The 22,740-nt window shown below is 46.2% G+C and overlaps 1 long non-coding RNA gene across 1 annotated transcript in view; it reads right to left on the bottom strand.

Moving 5' to 3' along the window:
* Window positions 1-16,515, bottom strand: part of LOC138579890 (uncharacterized) — a 312,303-nt gene extending 295,788 nt beyond the window's left edge. Inside the window, exon 1 of the long non-coding RNA XR_011304154.1 lies at window positions 16,391-16,515. This is a non-coding gene — a long non-coding RNA (uncharacterized lncRNA). The remainder of the gene's footprint in view (window positions 1-16,390) is intronic.
* Window positions 16,516-22,740: the final 6,225 nt, after the last annotated feature.

Below are 22,740 nucleotides of genomic sequence, written 5' to 3'. Positions count from 1 at the left end.
AGTGCTACCCTGCATCCTGTAGATCTGGGTGCTGAGGAGAGCATTGGTGTGTCTGAAGTCGCCATGGGAAATGACATAAGTGTTGTAGAGGTTGCCGGTGGCGGAGAGAGGCTCTGCGCAGAAGTAACCAGATGTTGTCCAAGGGGGTGATTGAGTGCGCTCAACGGCATTGCTGACCGACGGAACCCTCAAAACAGACCTGTGGTGACCCTAGCCCTTAAACAGCTGGAAGTCCACCGTTAGGTGGCGTAGCTGTGAAAGAGAAGTAACAGACAGGAGTCCTCCTTTTCTCCCCCGGTCTATCACAGAGACTACCCGATATTCGAAAGGAAAAAGATGAAAAAGCAAATTACGAGGCACCATCATCATCCAACTGCCACGAAATCAAAGAACTAGTCTCAGGGTAAAGAAATCAAGATCAAATGGCTCAAGGAAATTGCTGAGGAACTTATCCCTGCCAAGCTCCACTGAGAAATATTTAAGGGGTTTGAAATCAAGTGGGGAAGCCAATATAGTGAGTTGGCGCTCATCGAACATGGGGGGCGAAATCTTCGAAGCAGAAGAGTCCTCAACGGCTTCTGTCAAACTGCTAGTGAGCATATCACATACCTCTTGGAACAATCAAGCCCAAGGCAAAGACTCACCCACCCTCTGTGGGAAAGCCCACCCCGAGAAGAGGGAGCGAGACCTGACCAACAGACGGACAGAAGATGGCTCAGGGGGTGACAGAGAGGGTAGAATCGACCTCGCCCAAGGACAGGCGCTTGGTCGATTAAGATCTGCCCAAACGGGCCAACAGAAAGAGCTAGCGGCGACTTGGCACAGCATTGTGAGTGCACACCAAAACCGTGAGAGTCCAAAACCGATTCAGGACCTTCTCTCAACGTACACGTGGGGGAATTACGTATCCCCTCACTCAGAGGAAGCATCACCATATCCCACTACTTTGTGGCCTGGCAAACACTTCAACTGGGGTGCAGTGACAAGCTTTAGCTGTGCCTTTTCTCTCTTTTGTATCTGCGCCCATAATAGGTGCTGAGGTCCTGAAGAAAGTGGCGCATTGGTAAAGCCACTGAAACTGGTAGGCTTGGTATATTTCCTCTTATCAAGGGCTTAGTACCAACCCCCAGAGGAAAAACAAATAAATAAGTATCATTTGGTAAAGAGACACTTCGGAAATGCCATACCTGAGCTGGTATTTTGCGCATCTTTATGTGTAGAATTTCAAAGTACTGTTTTTAAATGTGTGTGGGGTCGCAAAACAGAAAAATAAAAAACGACATTGTTCACCTGTATGGCCTCCAGCACATGCTATATGGTTCATTCTTTAATGTCCATAGATAAGTGTGTATTTTACAACATTGGGATCTGATCAAACATTTCATTGCCTGAACTAGTAAGGGCAAGCCTCTTTCAACTGTCCCCTAACCTAACCCTAGATAAGCGGCACACCAGCACACTCTAGGTTCATACATTGCAGGAGGGATCACATAGAATGGTTGGAGGGAAGGTTTCTAGGTTGCACATAATACCTGAGAAATGGTAGACAGGTGCCCTGTCCTTTATGTATTTTCCTAAAACTGGGACATTTAACTATTTAGAAAATGTTTGTTGGGACTGGGGACATGGAGGGAAAACCCTGGATTGTCCCCCCCCCAAAACCGGTGTGTCTGGTCACACTACACACAAGAGCCATCAAGGTGCTGTAGAAAAAAAAGTGACATTATGTAAAAAAATTAAAAGTCTGGGTCACAGGGATGGTTGACCTAGCACAACAGGTAGTTGAACACTGCCCACTATGCCAAGCAAATGATGGGGTGGTTAGTAAAGCTCCCACTGAGATAGAGGGGTGCATGTTGCGTGCGCCATATTTCTGACTGGGGGTGTGGAAAAGTTAGCGTAAGGTTGCAATTTTATATATGTATCCAGTGTAGTTGAAGGGGATGTGTTACTTCAAGTGTTACTTTGTATTCAAGTTGATACATATTAGATTTGCACGCAAGCAGCAAGATAAATGTCAAAATTAAATATAAAAACGATCCAAATAGGGTGTGCTGTGAAGTACCTAGAAGCTGGGCGACGAGGAGTTTCATAATGCGCATGCGAGGAAGGGGAATTGTCATGAAAAACCCACTGTAAAGAAGAGACAGTTATTAAACATACATGCACACTGATATACATACACAGGGAATTGAAATCAAAAACAGCTGAAAATGTAAATCCTGCATTGGACAGAATTGTTTTGTGCATTCCTGAAAAAACTGCAGACAGACAACGGTTCACCATTTCGTGAAGAGGAGATTAGGGAATATGCATAGGTCATGGGGTTCAAACATCATCAGATAATCCTATAGTGGCCACAAGCCAATGAACAACTCGAGAGATTAATGAGAACAATAAAGAAAACCTTGCAAGGGCCAGTTAGTAGTATCTTTGTGAATGATCTTCTGAGACAATACTGAACAACACCACACTGTACAATAGGGATAGCTCTGATAGAAGTATTACTCGGCTGAAACCTTCAAACAAAGCTACCACAAGAAGGGAGTGACCAGAGGAGAAAGCAGGTCAATAAACAAGGCTCCCAGATAAATTCAGGTATTAGATGTTGTTCAGTGAACCATGTTGGTAATGCGGTTATACCAGCATTAAAAATAGATAATGCTAAAACATGTGGATTAGCTCGTTATGCAGCAGGAGTCTGGGCCATTATGTCTACTGATTGCATAACGAAGGCTGAGAGGGAATTTCTGAAAATGTTATTTGGTGTTAGGAACTATACAGCAACAGACCTACTGTATCTGGAAACAGTGGCTGTCCCAATTGATGTGTTACCATCTGCTGCTCTTGCCATGCTACGGGCTTGACATATGGTACAATGGTAAAGCTAAATTGACATAGCTGACACAATGGGTTTAACTGCTGTTAATACCTTAAAGTTACTAAATTATGTCATTTGAAGAAAAGAGTGTGGTAACAAAAAAAGAAAAACAGCAGTTGAATATTGAAATGAAGACATATGAACAATTAATTATAATATTCACGGTAGATACAACTGTTTCGCTTTAGCCAACTGCCATTGTATTCTTCAAGCTAAATGTATCATCTGACACTGTTTTCAAAGGAACCAGTAATAAAAGAGGGGACTTGGTCCCCGTCAAAAACCTCGAGAAAACCAGGAAATTGATTTTGAATTAGGATCTGCAACTATTTGTGGTGCCCAGAGTCTGCAGGGTCAACAACAACTTGGCAGCCAGATGGACACACAAGCTACCGAATGTACTCGAATCGCCGATGACCGAGCCAGAACAAAGAGGAGAGGATGCAAGGAAGCTATATTAGTTCGGAGGGATGTCACATTGCGTGCATACACATAAGAGTAATAAACAGGGGACAGACATTTTATGACTAGTTCCCATGTGACCTTCATCCTGTGCATCGACAACGCATGGATATCGGAGAGCTCTAGCAGTACTTCTTAAAAGGAATGCTGGCTACTCTACACTGGTGCCAGGGTCTGGTAAACCCCTGACAAACAAACGGATACAGGAGAGCAAACGCAGAAAGTCAGTGTAATGCTACAGACCATGTTAAGTCTGGGTTTAAATGGCACACAAAGAGTTCAAAGTCCCGAGTTGCAAGAGGCAAGCTGGTCAAGGCAAAATAGAAACTACGGAGCTCCACATCAAGGGGCAGGCTTGTCGCATTTTGTGTACTACAGAAGGCAGACAGGCTGCTTTAGCCATGGATATTAAAGGTAGGGAAATACAGAGCACTCCGTCACTGTGGACAAGATCTCCCAGTTTTGATATTGTAGGCAGGACACCGGCATTAGCTGTAATGAAACCAACAGCTTGAGTGGATGTGGATAGGTAAGGGCTGCTACAGCAAATGCCTGTCAAATTTATCACCTGAAAGAGCAGAGTATTTACGTTTAAACAATCATTAACAGGTAGCAGCAAGAAGCCAATTATGGCAGAGGACAGAAGCCTACCCATATCAATATACTCCTCCCCATTGCCAAGCCAAATACTTAACTGCTCTGCTAAGCAGTGAGATGGCTCTTACCTCCTGATGATAAGCAACTATTTGAGAGACAAATTACCTCAGTATTGGGGTGAAAGATGAATCTATTGGGCCAAAGAAAAGCGTCATTGATATTCACTCTCCTGACCTCAGAACAAAAAGTGTACTGCACCTACTGCAGCCATCTTTGCAACCTGCAGACAACACATCCAGTTCTTGGTGAGATACCGAAACAGGTGTGCTTGCTATGCTGAGATCTGTAGACACCTCACATCACCTCTAGAAAAGACCCCGTCTTTGATTCCCAGCAAGTAACTTATTATGCTTCACTTTTTTTCAGGACAGTTGGGAGCAGATAGCCAGTAATATACACACCTGTCAACCGTCTGAGTTACAAAGGCGGGTGAAAAAGAAGGATTTTGCTAATGCTGGTGAGAGCTATGTTGACACCTTTCAACCGGTACGGGGAATGGCGGGTGAGGGAACTGGGTAAGGTGGTGATACCCTCCAAAAGGCTCAGAGTGCGCAAAGCAAAAGACACAACTGATTGTGGACTTCCAAGCACATCAAGAGCCATTGGGGTTCACACACAGCCCTACATGCGACCCACTTTTTTTTAAAAAACTGTCTGCTACACACCCTGCCACCGTGCTTTGGTGAGAGCGAGAGAGACAAAACTCTAGGTCACTAGAGACAGGGGGCGGGGGAGTAGCAAGGAGGCCAGGGCTGTGCCAGCACATTCTGGTCCCATCTCGACGCAGCTAAATGGTGTCATGCAGATGCCAGGGCTCAGAGGCAGAAGGGGGAAGCCCTGAAAATAAACTAGGACTGCATTCCTCCAGAGTGCCTATTCATCGCTCACATATGCCTGGTGTGTCCCATACTTACCAATGGCGTACACTGCAGCGAGTAACGCCTCTCATTAGCAACACCTGACATCACCGACTGGTGTCCTCCCTCAGAACTGGCCAGGCCTGCCGGGTTATGCTCTGTTAGAGGTATTTGTATAGCGCCCAAACAGGATTGCACGTGTCATGCAGGCATTGCGCAATTCTAGGTCAGCTCTTTCAGAATCACCCACCCGGGAACTAAGGAATGCAAGATTAATGGCCATGCTGCAATTAGGCCCGCGAAATGGAGAGCACGGGACTCGCACGGACTGGACACGCTTCTCTCTGGAAAAAAATGAGAGCTCTTGCTAAGGAAATTGGTCGTATTTTGTTACACTGAGGGAATGACGCAGGAGGCCATGCAACATTCGACCTTCATTTATCATGGCCAGCAAGGCGACCACATCGGACACAACATCTCTTCCACACACACAGCCAATTACCACCTCAGGCATTCAGTCACACCACGACAGATCAATCCTTTTCAAAGCTCACAGACTCTGGCCTTGAACAGTAAGAGATATCAGGCAGTTTACCCAGGTCTTGGGTGAGTAGGTCGGTGTCCAATAGCAGCGATCTTGGATTGCGCAGATATAACTCAGGATTTACGCATAGATCTATCCACACCGGGTCCCTCATATTACCGGGTGAGGGCTCAAGCAGCAGCACTATCCCTCAGTCAACACAGCCCTTACAAACTCAAACCTCCCACAACAGAAAGCTTTGATCACACATATTGTACATGTTCAGGTGGGATATATTTTAGATACTGAGAAAGGCAGCAGGGCGAAACTTCGGAATAGGCTGATTTGACTGCCTCACTAGGCCCCAAACAGCATAGCAATCCCCCTTCTTACACACATCTCACCATTAAACTGACAGCATATCTATCATTCAGGTTAAGCTGACCTTGCGGGTTATGGCCCAAGAAAGCAGAGCTATCCTGCAGGCATAAGAGAGCAGGGCTATACACCACAGACTTCACGCAGCAGAGCTGTACATCAAACCTCCTTCCCTTTGCAGATTTCCTCTCTGTGTTATTGGATAGGAGGAACAGGTGTGAGTGGCCGTCTCTGTGACAAAATGTCATCCTGTTCACCCGGGCTTGCTCGTCAGACGTGCACAGTCCTGGCCAACATATCTGGCATTTAGGAAAGCGTAATCACTGCCAGTCCAAGCCAAGCCTATTTATAGAAAGTCTCTGAGACAGCAGTTATCCCTCAGGTTACACAGATATTGCTGTCTCTCAGAAAGCAGAGTTCTCCCTAGGCTGCAGAGATCTTAAAGGAGCAGGTATCGGGCAGCAGAGCTATTGCTTACCATGTGCAGATATGAAAGATCTAGGCCTCAGGGAGCAGAGCTGATGCTCATATTACTCATGATTTACAGGCTTAGGCAGACTTCAGACAATATACCTTACACGAGTCATATAGGCTCAGCCCCCAGACAACAGAGATATTTGTCAGGCTATTCAGATGTTTCAGTCTTAGAAAATCCATCCTTCAGTTTACGCAAATCTTATCTCAGATAACACAGACCTTAAAAAAAATTCCCATTCCCAAAGCAACAAGCAGTAGGTCACTGACCCATCCTCCAACTTCTGTTTTTTTTTTTTTCAGAGTGAGGAGTAATGTACACAAAAATGCTCGCCTTTTATGTCAACAGGGTGTGCAGACCCGAAAGATCCCGTTGCCCCAGCCTTTTCCTGTCCCTTCCTTTGTTTTACCCCATACCCTCTTTTTCTTTTGTCTATTCTTTACCTACTTTGCTTAACTTTTATTAAATGACCATACGCAGACTGTGTATGTATAGTCAATATGGCAATTGGACAAAAGAGGGTCACCAAACATGGATTTATCCACTCTTGTTTCCCCTTTTGCTGAATGAACCCAGTGCTTGTATGAGGTGGTAGTGGTTGACTGTCCCTAAAAGCGTGGGTCTGGGCCTACTGCTTTGTAACTATTATTGAGGCGCTACCACATTTATTTTCAGAGGGACAAGACAGCTTTAGGTCTCACGTGAATTCTTTACCATTGCTAACCAGTATTGACCCAGGAAAACCGACTTGGTTATGCTCTGGAAGGAGTGAGGTTGCAGACAATTTATATCAATGTTTTTTTTTTGTTTACTTCAACAGAGCACTCATGTTGTCCCGTTTGAGGAGGGTTAGCTTACGCAGGCACATTTTATTTCTTTGAATTCTGGAAGAGGTTATCTTACATTTAAAAGTGGAAAATCAAAACTATAAACACTACAATGGAAAGAAAAAACAGAACTGAATGGGTCACGTATGTCTGACATAGGCCAACTAGGGATTCTGCTTAAATTGAAAATGCATGTCATGTCTAAACCCTGTAGGGCACAGCACCTGCCCTCCTTGTGCCATTGCAGCTTCGCTAACTCCGTCCCCACAGCGTGCACTTTCTCACTCTGCACCAGTTCCTGTCAAAGCAACATTACTGAGGCACCCCGATGGCAGTACAATCAGTTGTGTTGATTAATGCAGCAACGACCAGATTACCCGTCACTAGCGCCCCGAACCTGGGCAAAGTTTCTTTGCCCACTGAAAAGAACCATTGTAGTGTGCCAAGCACGCAGACCACGATGTGTACCCGACCTAAATGCGCCACCCTAACACTGCCACGGCCACACAGCAGATGATGAACATAAAATCTAGTCTCAGTGCTGTGTTAGGAAGCATTTGTGATGCTCACGGTCTGCCATTTTCAGGACCTCTTGCATTGATTTGCCCCGGAGGCTGAGAAGATGTTTTGCTGGGAGTGGTTAGATACTCCCAAGTTTTCAAGAGCTTAGTGGGAGCTGCAAAGCCACACCCCAACACCCAAGACAGTGACGGATTATCCATTAGGCCAAGGAGCCACCGGCCTATGGGCCCCACTCCGTTTAGGGGCCCCGTGACAACGGATCAAAATAAAGCGGTGCAGACAATTCAAAACATATTAGGGGATCATTTGCGAGGGGGGGGGGGGCAGACATTTCAACTGCCTTGGTGCCTCCACAGGGTTTAAACCAGCACTGACCCTAGAATGGATGTTTAGTATGGTTTATTAGCTGAGGGTGGTCAGGCTTTGAGGCCTTCCATGATAACTACATGTCCGTTTTAGTGTGAGATTGTTCATAATTCTGATAAGTGAGAGCGGGGGCGGGGGTCTCTTGCTCAGGGTGATCGGTGGGACCTTCCCTGATGCCCTTCTGTCAGTGATAATGGGCACTGGTTAATGCCTCAAGTGGGACTGGTCTTCATCTATAACAAGGTGTCTAATGAGGCGTAGAGCGAACGAAGGGAACACAAAATGCCTCCTGCTCCTGCATTGTGTACATATCAGAGGTCCATTATGGGTCTCTGGAAACAATGTCCGTATATCACCCCGAGAGTCGGGTGTGCATACCTTATTTCATAAAAACCTTAAGGCCTATTCCTTATAAAGAGGAGCAAACAGATGTGCGAGACATAGGCGCCAACAGGCTACACAAAATGTATTATTCACCTGTTTTCATCTGGTTCCTATTTTGCATGTAGATAAAAAAAAAAGACTCATTCTTTGAGGCACCATTTCACATCAAAGACAAACACAATTCACATCTGACATATACAGTTTATAAAACATATACAAACAGTTTATAAAACGTATCACAAATGGCTCTAGATAGAGTGCCTCTTGGAAACACTTATTGTTTCTTTGTCAACCACTATCAATTCTAGCTACTTTTGAGAGATTGATGTTTTTGAAGGTTTTTCCTTAGCCTCTTTCCTCTTAGGGGAATTAGTGAGCAGTGGATGAAGCTGCTAAATGTTCATGTCACTGATGGGGCGTAGACACATCTTGGTGCATATAAAAACATCAAAACAGAAAACATTTTAAAGCATTTAAATAGCACTGAGTTCTTCTGCTGAACCTAACCCCGCACCCCTCTCACCGGCAAACTGCCCTCTTTGTATCCTCACCCCCAACTTGAGTACAAAAAGAAGCCAGAACCAGTGGTCAAAGTGTACGAAACGAAGTAGTGGAACCATGTTCCCTGCTGGCCTGCACCCACTCCCTGCAAACCCCATCACCACGTCCCCGCCCACACACAATACACACCCCCAAACACTTGCACCTGCTGTTTAAGGGAACGTTCAGTGCAGTGCACTGAAAGTGCAAGTTTCAACTTATTCCTGCACATTTATTTTAAAACGAAACCATTCCAGAGTGGTTTCTTTTTAAAACAAAAGTACAGGAGCTGTAAAGGGTAAGTTAAAAAAGTATAGGAGCACCGCTCCCGCTCACTTCGACCACTGGCCAGAACCACTGCTCATATTGGGGCATAATCACAAAGAATAGCGCAACAGAAAAGCGCATAGAGGTTGCTCTTTTTTCACTTGCGAGATTCTGAGATTTGCCCAGGCCACTATGCATTTCGCAGGGGCTGACGCCAACGCCAATAATGACCTTGCCATTACCCTTGTATACGTTGATCTATACTAAGTTCACTGTCGCCTGTGGAGGATGGGACAGCGTTTTTCAATGACGGCCCTTATGGGCCCATATTGAGATGTCTGTTTGAGGGATGGAAAGACAACCTGAACAAACTAAAAGCAAATGCACAAAAGTCAAACATGTCCCCTTGGTGCACTGTGCTGGGCAATATTGGGCCACGTTTTCTAGTTATATGCACTTTTTAGAATAATTCACGTTTGTGAAGCCGCTTGGAATTTTTTATTGTGTCGCTATGCCCCCTTTGATCCCACTGATTTGGGGAATTGAGCACTGGGGCTGAGGGTGAAGGAAGGGGCATCTGAATTTACGATGCACAAATTGAGATGCCCTTTGTGAATCAGGTGCACATTTTTCTGACACAAATGAAAGAGGATGTGCTAGCACAACCGCTTCTGATGCACCGGAAAAGGTTTTGGGCATTGGGTCCATAATGTCTTACGGGCCCTAAACAAATGTTTGTCAGACAGCATTCACAGATGCAGCCACAGACCATAGGACATCTTTCCACTCCCACGGGGGTAAAGTCAGCTCCTTAATGGTCACATTTCACACATTGGCATTTTGTTGCTGAGAAATGGCTTTGGGAGCATGGGTACAGATAGTCCTGCTCATCCATTGTCTCCCTCTAGAAAATATGCATTCCCCAACCTGGGTATAGTCTTTGTCCAGTGCCTAATATTGTGGTTAACCTGACATCTACAGGAACCAAGGCATTGGGAGTGGACGTGATTTGACCAAGATTACACAATGGAACACATTTTCCAAGTCTGTAAATTGCCACAGAGGGAACCTTTTACGTTTGCACTTAGGTGTGAACAAGTTTGTTTGTTTGTTTTGTTTATTCATTTATATTGCGCACCAGACCGGAGGGTAGGGTATGAGGGCGCAGAAGCAACAAGGTTATTCTCAGCTTGGTTACTTTGTTGTACAGTAATTACTTAGATAATACAGTTGTAAAGGATGCAATAGAAATAGTTTGTAAGTATACATATTTACAAGATTTGCACAGTAATTTAAACAGTTGTGGGTATGTGTAGTTGGACAGTTATTGGTCGTTGTTCTTAAGCCACTGAATGTAATTGCGTCTAAAGTGTGGGTATGTTTGAGGTGTCCTTTGTGAGGGTGGTAGAGAGTTCCAGTGTTGGGCTGCTTTCACCTGGAAGCTGTTACCGCCCATTTTGGTTCGTTTGAACCTGGGAACTATGAGCAGGTTAGCATTGGTAGTTCGGGTGGGTCTGTTCGGGGTGTATCTTATTATTCTGTCGGCTAGGTAGCGGGGGGCTGCATTGTTGAGACATGTGTGTGTTAGGGAGGCTACTTTGAGCAGGATATTGTCGGTAGTGGTGAGCCAATTGTGTGGTCTCCTGATGTTGGAGATGTGTTCTCTCTTGGAAATGCAAAGTGCTGCTCTAACAGCGTTATTTTGCAGGGTCTGGATTTTATTGGTGACCTGTTTGTTAGCTCCTACATAAAGGGCATTACAATAGTCCAGTTTGGAGAGCACAAGGGCTCTGGCAAGGGTGATGCAGTTCTGTGTTGATGGGAAGCGTTTGGCTGCTCTTATAAGCTTACAAGTGTATGTTGTAGATGAGGCCATGGAGCTGGCCTGTTTGTGGAAGGAGAGGGGGCGGAGTCTAGGTAGATTCCTAAGGTTTGCACTTCCTTAGCTACCTTGATAGGATTGCCGTCTATAGTGAAGCTAGCATATCTGTGGTCCAGTTTGTTTAGATTGGGGGTGGAACCGAAGATAATGAGTTCAGTCTTGTCATCATTCAGGCATAGACTGTGGGAGGCCATCCATACCTGGATGATGAGGTACACCCTGTTCACCAAGGCCAAATCCTTGTTGTAATCTCCCGTCAACAGGATGAGGATCTGGGTATTATCGGCGTAATTAGTGTAGGTGATACCGAGACCGTCAAGATCTTCAAACAGGGGCTTTGTGAACACGTTGTACAGAGTGGGGGAGACGCATGAGCCCTGAGACCCCGCATGTGATGGGCATGGGGTCAGCGGAGGCTGAGGTGGAGAAGACACGCATGGATCTGTTACTCAGGAATGACTCAATCCTACCGATGGCTTCCTGTGAGAAGTGAGCTGCCGAGTCCAGGTGGCTGCATAGAATTTTGTGATCTACTAGATCGAAAGCTGCAGAGAGGTCTAGAAGAAGCAGTAAAGCAGTTTTCCCATTGTCTCTTAGAGTATCGATTTGAGCCTTTAGATCAATAAGAGCAGTTTCTGTCCCATGTTGGGGTCTAAAGCCTGATTGCCGGATTCCCAGGAGATGGTTTTGCTCAAAGAATTTTTGTATTTGTTGATGGGCTGTCTTATCTAAAATTTTGAGCAAAAAGGGGACGGTGGTGATGGGTCTGTAGTTGGTGGGAATAGAGGTGTCTAAGGAAGGTTTTTTGAGAAGAGGGAGGACCCAAGATTCTTTGAGATTGTTGGGTATGGTGCCTGATGCGAAGGAGGCGTTAACGAGTTTGGTAATAAATGGTGAGAGGTCTCTCGCTGCATCTTTGATGATTTGTGAGGGACCTGGGTCGCCCTGGCAGTTTGACGGTTTAAGGCTGAGAATGATTTTTTCCACTTCTAATGTAGAGACTTTGGAGAAGCTGAAACGGGTGGGGGGTTTGGGTATAAGGTTCTGGGTTATGGGGCGTGATGGTGGAGTTAGTTAGAGATTCTTTCTTGTTATTGATTTTGACTTGGAGGCCTGCGACTTTGTTGGATAGGGCGTTCTGGACACTCGTGCACCATTGTTTATCTTTCACACATGTGTTTGGGATTGGAACAGGCGTTTCCAACTCTTTGATTATAGTAAACAGTTCTTTAGTACTTGACTTGGCTTGTACTATTCTCTGGTTATAGGATTCTTGTTTGGCGATAATAATATCTTTTTTGTGTGTGGCGGCTATTTTGTTGAGGATCAACTTGTTGGAATCTGTCGGAGATTGTCTCCAGGCAAGTTCCTTTTTACGTTTCTCTGATCTGAGCGTTTTTAAGTGGGTGGTGAACCAAGTGTTCAGATGTTTTTTTCGGTTTGCATTTTCTCAATTTTAGCGGTGCAATGGAATCTAAGGCTGAACGCATAATTTCATTGTAGCTTTCCACCAAGTGGTGAGTGTTGGAGGTAGCTGAGAGTTGGTTCAGAGTCGGGAGAATGCTAGGGATACGTTTTTCCACTGTAATGTTTTTCTTGCTTCTCGTGGGGATAGCTGTAGCTAGTAGGTTGTTGGTGATGGGGCTAGAGGCTTCAAGGGTGAAGGTGAAGAGGTGGTGGTCAGACCATGGTTGAGGGGTGTTAGCGGTGATGGAGGCCACGCAGTTGTGGTCTGCTACCCAGTCAAGGGTTCTCCCTTTGTTGTGGGTAGGGGAGGACACTTTTTGGGTGAAGCCTAGTTCTGTCAGTGTATTGTTAGTCAGGGTAGCTTGGGGGTCTTTAGGGCCATTGAGGCCGAGATTGAAGTCTCCTAAAAGAAGGCTCTGGGAGGTATTTTTTAGGTTATTGGAGAGGATGGTGGTGAGGTCTTCCTCAAAGGAGCCTAAGGGTCCAGGAGGTCTGTAGAAGAGGTGGATAGTGATGGTTTGGGAGTTAGCAGTGGGAAGTTTAGCTGTGAGTGATTTGCATGATGGAAGGTGGTTAGTGGTGTCCAGTCTAATGTTGAGGGGTGTTTTGGCAATTATGGCGAGGCCTCCGCCTCTAGATTCTGTTCTGTCCGCTCGGAGGATGGTGTAATCGTCGGGAATGGCTACCGAGAGAGCTGGGCCAGCTGCTGCATGGAGCCAGGTCTCAGCGATGGCTAAAGAAATCTAGTTCTTCTGCTAAAATGAGGTCTGTGATGTCTGTGGCATGTACTACTACAGATCTTGCATTGATTAAGGCGCCTCTTATGGGTGGAGGTGGGAGTCTTGGTACAGGTGGGTATGGTAGTTGAGTTGTGAGTCTTAGGCTTGGTTGTAGTATTGTTATGGCTATGTTTTGTTGAGTCCATAGGACAGATGATAGGAGTGATTGTATGCGTAGGTAGGGTCCCGTTGGTCAGTTTAGTTTGGCTGGAGTCCCTGGCTCTGGGCTCATATAGTTTGGGAAGTCTGGCTCGTAGTTTAGTATTTCTTGCGGCAAGGCTACATGGCATGGAGTGGTGCATACCAGGTGGATGAAATGTGCCTGTGGGCGCAGGGCTAGAGGTGCTGCTAGGAGAACTGGCTAGGTGGATGAGGTGAAGGATTACTCTCAGCAGTGCTGAGTAGGTGCCTGGTAGGTACATTCTGTTAGTGTAGGTGATGTGCAGTGGTCAAATGATAGGGCAGGTGACTGCTGGGTACGTCTTAGAAGGGCGGGCGTGACATTCAGTTGGGTTCGAGATAGAGTTGTCAGAAGTAGTAGTCAGATAGGAGGCCGGTCGCTAGTTGGTGCGTCCGGTGATAGATTAGGGCAATATTGGCGGCAGATGTTTATCTAACTGCGAGAGTCATAGTCTAGGCATGTGACACCTAGTGTGGCAAGTCCAGATCGTTCTAAACTCAAGAAATCTCTGTTTGGGCTAAGGACGTAGTGTGCAGGCATGTAACATCAGATAGGGTAGTGAAGTTTGTCTAGAATCGAAATTCATTATTAGGGCTGTAAGCACAGTATGCAGGCATGTAACAACCCACAACAAGTAGGTAGCAAGGTCTATCTAGATTCGAAATTCACTATTAGGGCTGTAAGCACAGTATGCAGGCATGTAACAACTCACAACAAGTAGGTAGCAAGGTCTATCTAGATTCGAAATTCACTATTAGGGCTGTAAGCACAGTATGCAGGCATGTAACAACTCACAACAAGTAGGTCGCAAGGTCTATCTAAATTCGAAAATCGCTATTGGGCCGTAAACACAGTGTACCAATAGATGCAATATGTAGTAGCATGAGCAGTAACGTGTGGTCTGTGGATGGTGGTTGTGGAGCCTCACTTCAGTTTTCTGGTGTATGCTGGGTACTGGTTTGCTAGTCTTATGTGGGCAACCCCGTAAGTGGGCACAGTGCCTACGTGTCGATCTACTCGGTACAGATGGGCACGTTGATGGCAGGGTCATGTAGTCATGTGTGTGATATAAGATATCAGCAGGACAGGATACTCATAACAAGCCTATACAAAAGTGTGTACTAAGTGGCAGGTGTGTGCAAATGCTGACCACAGGCAGTTTAGTAGGAGCAAAGAGTCGAGGGAATAAATGCAAAGTCTAATAAAGTAGCTACAATTAAAAAAATCTTACATGACTCAAAGTTCGTAGCCGATGTCCGGTATAGTTTGCAGCACAATTAGGCGAGCGCGTAGGGTTTCTGGCCCCGGCCTCCGAACAGGCTTGCGACAGGGCTGTGTGCCTTAGTTTCGTGCCTTTGTTTTTGCCGGCTTCGCCTTCCGGCGAATGGGGATTGGCTATTAGATCTGTGAGCGCCCAATCAGCTGTTGGGGCGGGCTACTGGTAGGCAGTGCACCGACCAGATCACATTAGAATGATGGCGGCGGCCATCTTAGAGTGGATGGAAGCCTTGTGGTTCTCTGTGGCGACGAGCAGGGGCAGATGCATTTCTGATGTTGTAGCTTCAAATCGGGATGCCTGTGGATAATGTAGCTATTACTCTACTCGTGCAGGCACTTCCTCCCTTCCAGGCTATTGTTGCCACTTGTATTGTGAAATGTAAAAGTGAAGTGTGAACTGCTTGTCAAAATCACCTTTAATCCTCCTTTTTGCACATAACAGTGAAAACGTAGTAAATGCCCCATGACATCTAAGCATGGCAGGCAGCGTTTACAATGGATTCCAAAATCTGCATGGTTTTTGCTGGAGTAAAAAGCAGACGGATTCCATAGAATCCACAACAATTACACCAACATGAAAACATGTCTCTGGAGGATAGCTCTGGGGCAACGTGCTCGCCTTGCACGGATCCCCGGGTCCGCGCTTAGAAACCTCGGGGTATTAAGTGTGTTATAAATAACCTATCATATCATATCAAAATGTCATGCTGGCTTAAATTCTCGTGCACTTGCATGGCGGAAAGGATGGGGTGGCGTAAACTGATATTGCATTCTGTGCCCCCTCTCGACCTTACAAATGAACAAAAATATTGCATGGTCTAAAAATCATACCTAAAATGTTTACACATGATTTTTACTCTACGCCATAATAAGCATGAGCTCCAATTTGGTCAAGACAAAAGCGGAGGTAGAAGCCCAGGTGTCCTGTTCTGCAGCCAACAAACATTGTATTATGGCTGGGGTCGGTGTCCTGCTCTTAAAATAGTGGGACTTGAAACAATTGGTATTCTTGATATCAGGTAAGCAATATATGGATACAGTAGTAAACGATTTATCATTTACACTATTAAAACTTATTTTCTCCTTTAAGCTATTCGTTTTGCGGCCTGATGGTCTCTACAAAATCGTATACAGAAGACAAGAATATGCACATTAATATATCAGAAGAATGTCTAAAATGGCTGTCAGAGTGCTTCCTTCGGAGTATGTCATACATGCCAACCCTTCTGAATCCGTTAACAAAAACGTTGCTATTTGTTACTCTCTCCCTCTTAAAATAATTGTAACGTCAATGCAATTTAATGGGGAAATTCCATTCTCCCGATTTCGCTGAGAGAGTCTCCCTCCCAGGTGCTGCAAAATGTTGGCATGAACGGTATGTGCACGTTTAGGCAACATAAACATTCGAATTGCATGTTTCTTTTTCGGGCCCACTCTGTTCATCCAGCAAACGTATGCATTACCAAGAAGGCATACGTCTCTGTTCGTTCTCTATAGTGGTGCGACTAAAGATAAGTTTTAACATCAATATTTGGATTATTTGGGGGAGGGAGGGAGAGGCGAGGGGTCTGGCAGGCATCACACACGTAAGACGTTCGGCTCGCCCCAAGGCGGCTCCCCTCTGAGAAGGCGTGTTTGGGAAAACAGCTCAAAAATATACTTGCGATTTTTTTTTAGGATTGACATCACGTAGGGACTACTTTCTCTGGCAGGTTCCAGCTGGGCGGAGGGATACCGTACACTGTTTGTTTCTCCTCCCCTCATCCGGGTGAGAGAACACGAGAGAGGATGGTGTGGGTGGAGCACGGAGATAGGATTTTTTTTTGCACTTGCTAAAAATACAGGCTTCGTGCTAGCAACAGGGTCCTCATTGGTTGCCGGCGAGGCGTAGTTGTCTTATAATTGGTCATTCGACTGGCCAACCGTTAGCTAGTACTGTGCTTGCGTTGGTATGACGGTGATGGTGGAGGAGGGCATTGTAGGGTGGAAGGAGGCGGAGATGAAGGGGGAGTACACGACAACTATGGCGTTTACATGTTAAGACGGGTATTTGGGAGTCGTAGTTCTGCCTTTAGTCACTTGAAACATGAGACGGGAGGAGAGTTTTTATAGCCTTTTCAGCCGTGTTGTGTTTATTGTTTAAATACATAACGCATTAGCGCTCCACCTGGACTAATGTTTACTATCGTCCCATATGGTAACACCTTTCCCCAAGCCCTCCACTACACGGTAGGATCAACGTATTCTCATTTTTATTGAAAATAAATCGCTTACTGTGGTAACCACTCCAAAGATTAAAGTCTACGTTGGGCCAGGACCTCAGTGTCACAGGACGCTCAACATGACTTTGAAAGGTTGTACGCTTTGCTCTCGCGATTTTACACACAAACAGGATCCTAGGTGATGGTCTGGAGTCTTGAAATGTATGGATTTGCTAGTGACAGTGAGTTCATATAAGGAATGGGATGGGGAAATCTAGGATAACTGACACCACCAAAGGACAGCCCCACCATACAGCTATGGATTTTGCAATTTATATGACATAGTATCTGCTGTGACTTCAAGCCCCTCCCAGGACTCGTGCGATTTCACGTGTTGGTGGCACCTGGTACACCATGTGATGGTCCCAATGAAAGGGGCACACAGCTTCCCCAGTTCCCCTGCACCAGTTATCAACTGAACTCACTGGCTCCTGTGTCACATTTCATGAATGCATGCAGGAGGGGGCACGGTCTTACCTGGCCCTATAACAGCTGGCGACAAAGGAACTTGACTTACGTGAAGCCTGGCCGCGCTGCGGTGCTGGAGCGCATAGCTCTCAACCATTTATGTTGCAAAGGCGTGTGAAAACACTCGATTTTATTTTTGGCGGGTGAGAGGCCCATTGAAACGAATGGGCGTGCAGGAGCCTTGGCGGGTGAGTCAGCTGTTTACAAGGCGGGTGACACCCGCCAAAAGCGTGTGAGTTGAGAGCTATGGGAGCTTGCTGTTGTGAGTCCCCGCCCTGAGGAGCTCACACCCTCTCGGATCTTTCTCGTAACCAGGACTAATGTCTGGCAGAGAGACTCCCAGGACCCCCTTTGTTATTTGCAGACAAAAATACCATGCTTTCCCCCTTGGCCCCCCAGAGCCAATTGCAAACTGTTTGGCTTTTTACCAATTTTTTTTAAAGTATGCTCTAAAATGCAACATTTGAACCCATTCTTAAAAATAATTCATGGCCAGAAAACCCCCCACAAACCTCCATTGATTGGTTTGGGCTGCACTCGGTCGCTATGGCATTTTTGTGAGAAATATTTATGCACCTTCACTTAAAAAAATCACGAGCTTCCACTGGCCCTCGGACTGTGTTGGGAATGGGGTGGGAGGAGCCCAGGGACTGTGGTGGGAGCAGGATGGGCGGGAGCACTGGGATAGTTGTGGGAGCAGGGTGGGGAGAGCCCAGGGTTTGTGATGGGGCTGGGTAGAAATGGGATGAGGGAACCTAGCGACTGTAATGGGAGCAGGTGGTGGAGCCCAGGGACTATAATGGGAGTAGGGTGTGGTGACGGCACGCAATAGTTCATAGCCATTTGTACATACTGTCCATTTGGCATTTTTAGGGTGCCCGGGCTGCCCAAAATTTGCTCAGGGGGGCCCAGGCCAAAAAAGTTTGAAGACCACTGCCCTGGACCAATAAAGTGTCTTTGTGTGTATAATGTCCAATGACCCACAGGCTGACTTTTAAATGTATGTGACAGTGTTGTGTGTGGAAGCCCCAGTGCTCTCTCCCCCTCAACACCCGGTTGATTATTGTAATGTGCAGTGGTTGATCTATGTAATGTTGATTAATGATGTTGTTCTGATCATTTAGCCTTTGCATGGAATGTTGTAACTTCAAGCCCCTCCCAGGGCTCGGGCAGTGTCACATGTTGGTGACACCTGGTACACCATGTGATGGTCCCAATAAAAGGGTATCAGGTAATATTATCCCCATATATATGGTCGCCGTAAATAATATCGCCGGGAAAAGGTCGTGGCGATATTATATGGGTGACCATAAATATGGGGACAGGGGCAAAAAAAAATAATTGGGGGTTGCAGGGGTGTCCCCCGCATGTTCCATGCAATAATGTCGCCACAAAAAACGGGCATTTTACGGCGATATTTTTGCATGGCGAGATTTTTGTGGTGACATTATTACATGGAACCAATAAAAGGGCCGCACAGCTTCCCGTGCGTCAGTTATCAACTGAACTCACAGGCTCCTGTGTCACATTTCATGAATGCAAGCAGGGGGGGGGCAGGGCTTTACCCCGCCCAATAACAGTATTTAGTGGTTAATAATAGCATATAATGACCCCGTTACTTATCGGTAATCTCCGTTACTCTTATATTCTTCCTCTTCAAAGTACTTACTTGTCAGGTCCCAACCTCCATCTCAGGAATTCATGCCATCCTTTTACTCTTACATATGGCTGCTGCCCCTCCCCTGAGAGTACAGTATCCCCAAACACCCACAATGTGTCAGTTTAATACTACCTAACACATCATAGGATTTTTTTACCCTGCATCAAGGTGGGCGACGAGGGTTGTAAGTACTGTGACGAGGAAGAGTAGACTTGGAGTAATGAAGATTACAAGTAAGAAGTTGGGCTATTTCCTCCATGTCCCTCTTCCTCTTCCCAGTGCTTGTGATGCATACCAAGGACAGCAGTGAAAAAATGATCCATGAAAAACAACACAAACCAACCAGCGTGTAGTTCCAACACCCCATTACCAATGTATTTCCAAACACCACAACCAATCACCCTTGACCATGTGTACCAGCACTCCCTCCCCAAAGGAGGAAGACCCCTACACATGCAGATTGAGGCGATAGTGTGTGGTGAACGTATTCCGGTTGGCCGAGGCCACCGCCCTGGAGATGTCCTGAATCAGCACTCTCTGTCCCTCAGCACAAGACGCTGCCATGCCTCTAGTAAAGCAACTTTGAACAAAAGCCAGCAAAGAAACCTGCACCTCTGAATAGGCTTAGGCAATTGCCTGCTGAATCCATTGCCTTATAGTAAGCAGAGCACCTCCATGCCAGGCTTTGGACCCCCAAATGTTACAATCAAACTGTTCGACTGCCGAAAAGAAAATGTTCTGTCCGGGTAAGCATGACAGACCTTTAAGCATCCAATTTGTTCCATCGATGCTCCTCTGGAGAAGTGGGACTAGGAAAGAAGGATGGAAGCACAATATCCTGTGCCTGAAAGAACTTGGAGATTACTTTAGTAAGGAACCCCAGATCACACATGAAAACCAGGGAATCTGAGAGAACATGCAGGAATGGAGCCATACCCAACAGCGTTCCAATTTCCCCCACCCTCTCAGCTGAGGTTATAGCCACACCAGGAACACTGTTTTCAACGTGAGACACTTGATGTCGATCGATTCCACAGGTTCAAATAGAGAGTCCTGAAAAGATTGCAAGAGGATACCAGGAGTGCCATGGCCACACCAGTGCTACCAGTATCACCTCTGAGTCCCGAATCTTCAGCAGCACCTTGGGAAGCAGCATAATCTGAGGTTATGTATAAAGAAGCCTCTACGGCCAGCCCAGCATCAAGGCAACCACTCTCTAAGCCCCCCGAAACTGGGGCAGTTGTGCATCCAGAGGCGAGGCACATAGGTCTGGCATCCCGATCCTCTGGCAGAGCAGGTGAAACACAGACCTGCACAAGATCCAAAAGGATGGAGGGAAAATTCTTCTTAGGTTGTCAGCTTGGATGTTGTCCACCCCCCCTGACATGCACTGCCCACAAGGACAGTAGATTGCGCTCTGCCCAGCATCCCAACTGGAAAGCCAGTGACTCCAGCTGCCGTGACTTAGAACCACCTTGGCAATGCACATATGCCAATGCTGATGTGTTGTCTCTCCAGACCTTTAGGATGGAACAGGAAAAAATGTTTAGGGCCAGGAAGCTCCCTGCTAGCTCCCTCCAATCTGGACACAGAGTGACTCTGAAACTTCTTAAGGCCACTAGATGTACCCTCAGAGCGTTATTGTAGCTTGTCAGCGTGCTTATCTGTCTTGAAAACACGATCCATCCTGTCCTCCATCAAGTCGCCAAACAAATCTTTCCTTCAAAAAGATTTTTCTGGACAACCGCTCTCTGATGCCCATCAGAATGCCAGTCTCGGAGGTGCAAGTGACAGTGGGCCGATACTGCAGCCCCCATGGTTGCTTCTGCAGCACAGACACCATCAAATGCCTTATCCGACAGGAGCTCCACCTGCAACTGCATACCCTGTAGCAGAGGTGGCAATCCGCGTCTCCTCCACAAGCTGTGCCAACTTCTGAAAACCACCCAACGTAGTTTCAGCCATGTAGGAGGCGTATGTCGCAGCCTGAAAGGCCATGTGCGCCCTACCGTAAGACCTCTTCAATGCCAAATCTGCCTTCTTGTACACAGGATCCAAGACTGCCACTTGCTCAGCAACCATCAATGAGGGACCCGCCCGGCTCGACAGGAAAGTATCCATCGGAATCACGTACGGAAGCGTACCGTCATCCCCATGTAAAGGATAAAGTTTGGCATTAAGTTTGCCAAAACTAATCACCCTAGCAACTTACTCACCATCAACCCCAACCTCACAGACCGAAACATTAGACTAGGCACTAGACTCCCCCATATGAATAGCAACCCATCAGCTAAACCCCTTACTAAGACCAATACAAATAGCACAACTTCCAACAAGTCCAAACCACTCCCTTTAAAAGGAGCTCTACTAAATGTAAGATCCCTTGTGGCCCATCCTACAGAGATCGCTAATACCATCCTGACCAATAACCTTGACTTCCTCGCCATAACAGAAACTTGGCTACATGAGGCAGCAGGACCCTACTTAACCCTAGCTATTCCTGACAACTACTCCATCCTCAGAGCCGACAGACCCAATGCTCGTGGAGGTGGCATAGCTATCATCTTTAAATCCTCACTAGACCTCAGATCAGTCACCTCCTCTCCACTAAAATCATGTGAACATCTCACAATCAAGCTGCAGCCCTCTCCCAAAAGTACAATCTCCATTCACCTAATATATAGGCCTCCAGGTCATCCTGGTTCCTTTGAAGAAGGCATTACTTCTTTAATAGCTGAGAATTCTAAACCATCAGCACAAACCATTATCCTTGGGGACTTTAACCTTGGGTACAATGACCCCAATGACCCACCAGCCTCCTCCTTAACAACCGCCCTAGCTGAGCATGGCTTTACACAACTCAGCCCTCAACCTACTCATCGGAAAGGTAGAATTATCGACTGGGTCGCCGTGCTAAATTGCAATATTACCTGTAAGGTCTCCCCACCTCTTGCATGGACTGATCATCATCTCATCTCACTAGATATTAATATCAATAATCCAGAACCTAAAAAATCCCCCATCATACCAGCTTGTCCTACCAGGAATAAGCGCAACATTACTGTTGAAGCCTTAATACCCCTGGTACTTCCCACTATCAACGGACTTCCGGCCACGGCCGACCTGAACCTACTAGTCAACACCTATAACGATTCCATGGCCAAAGCCATTGACACTATCGCCCCACTGAAATTGCGCAAAGGTAAACCCAGAGCACACCTGAACTCTTGGTACACCCCAGAGCTAAAACTATTGAGGAAAAAGAAAGCCAAATTAGAGACACTATGGAAAATGACACCTTCCACTGAAAATAAAAAAATCTCACTATTATCACTTCCCTATACAAAAGTGAGATAATAGGCACGAAAAAAGAAGCCTACAACATTAGGATAAGCACTAGAGAACTATTTAACATTCTAAAGGAACTAGAAAACCCTAATCCGCATATAGATACCTGTATAAAGGACAAACCCTGGTGCACCAGCATCCAGAATGCCCTCTGCAACAAAATCACAGGGCTCCAAACTAAAATAGAGTCCAAACGACAATTTACCTGCAGTAAGGCTACCAGCCCCAGCACACTACCCACCATTGACACTAACTCAGGCTTTACATTCAAAAAGAT

This window comes from Ambystoma mexicanum, chromosome 3p (assembly GCF_040938575.1).
Source record: "Ambystoma mexicanum isolate Mex_15411 chromosome 3p, UKY_AmexF1_1, whole genome shotgun sequence".
In the NCBI taxonomy this organism is placed as follows: Eukaryota; Metazoa; Chordata; class Amphibia; order Caudata; family Ambystomatidae; genus Ambystoma; species Ambystoma mexicanum.
Note: the sequence above shows the minus strand (reverse complement) of the source record. Positions and strands in the feature narration are given on the sequence as shown.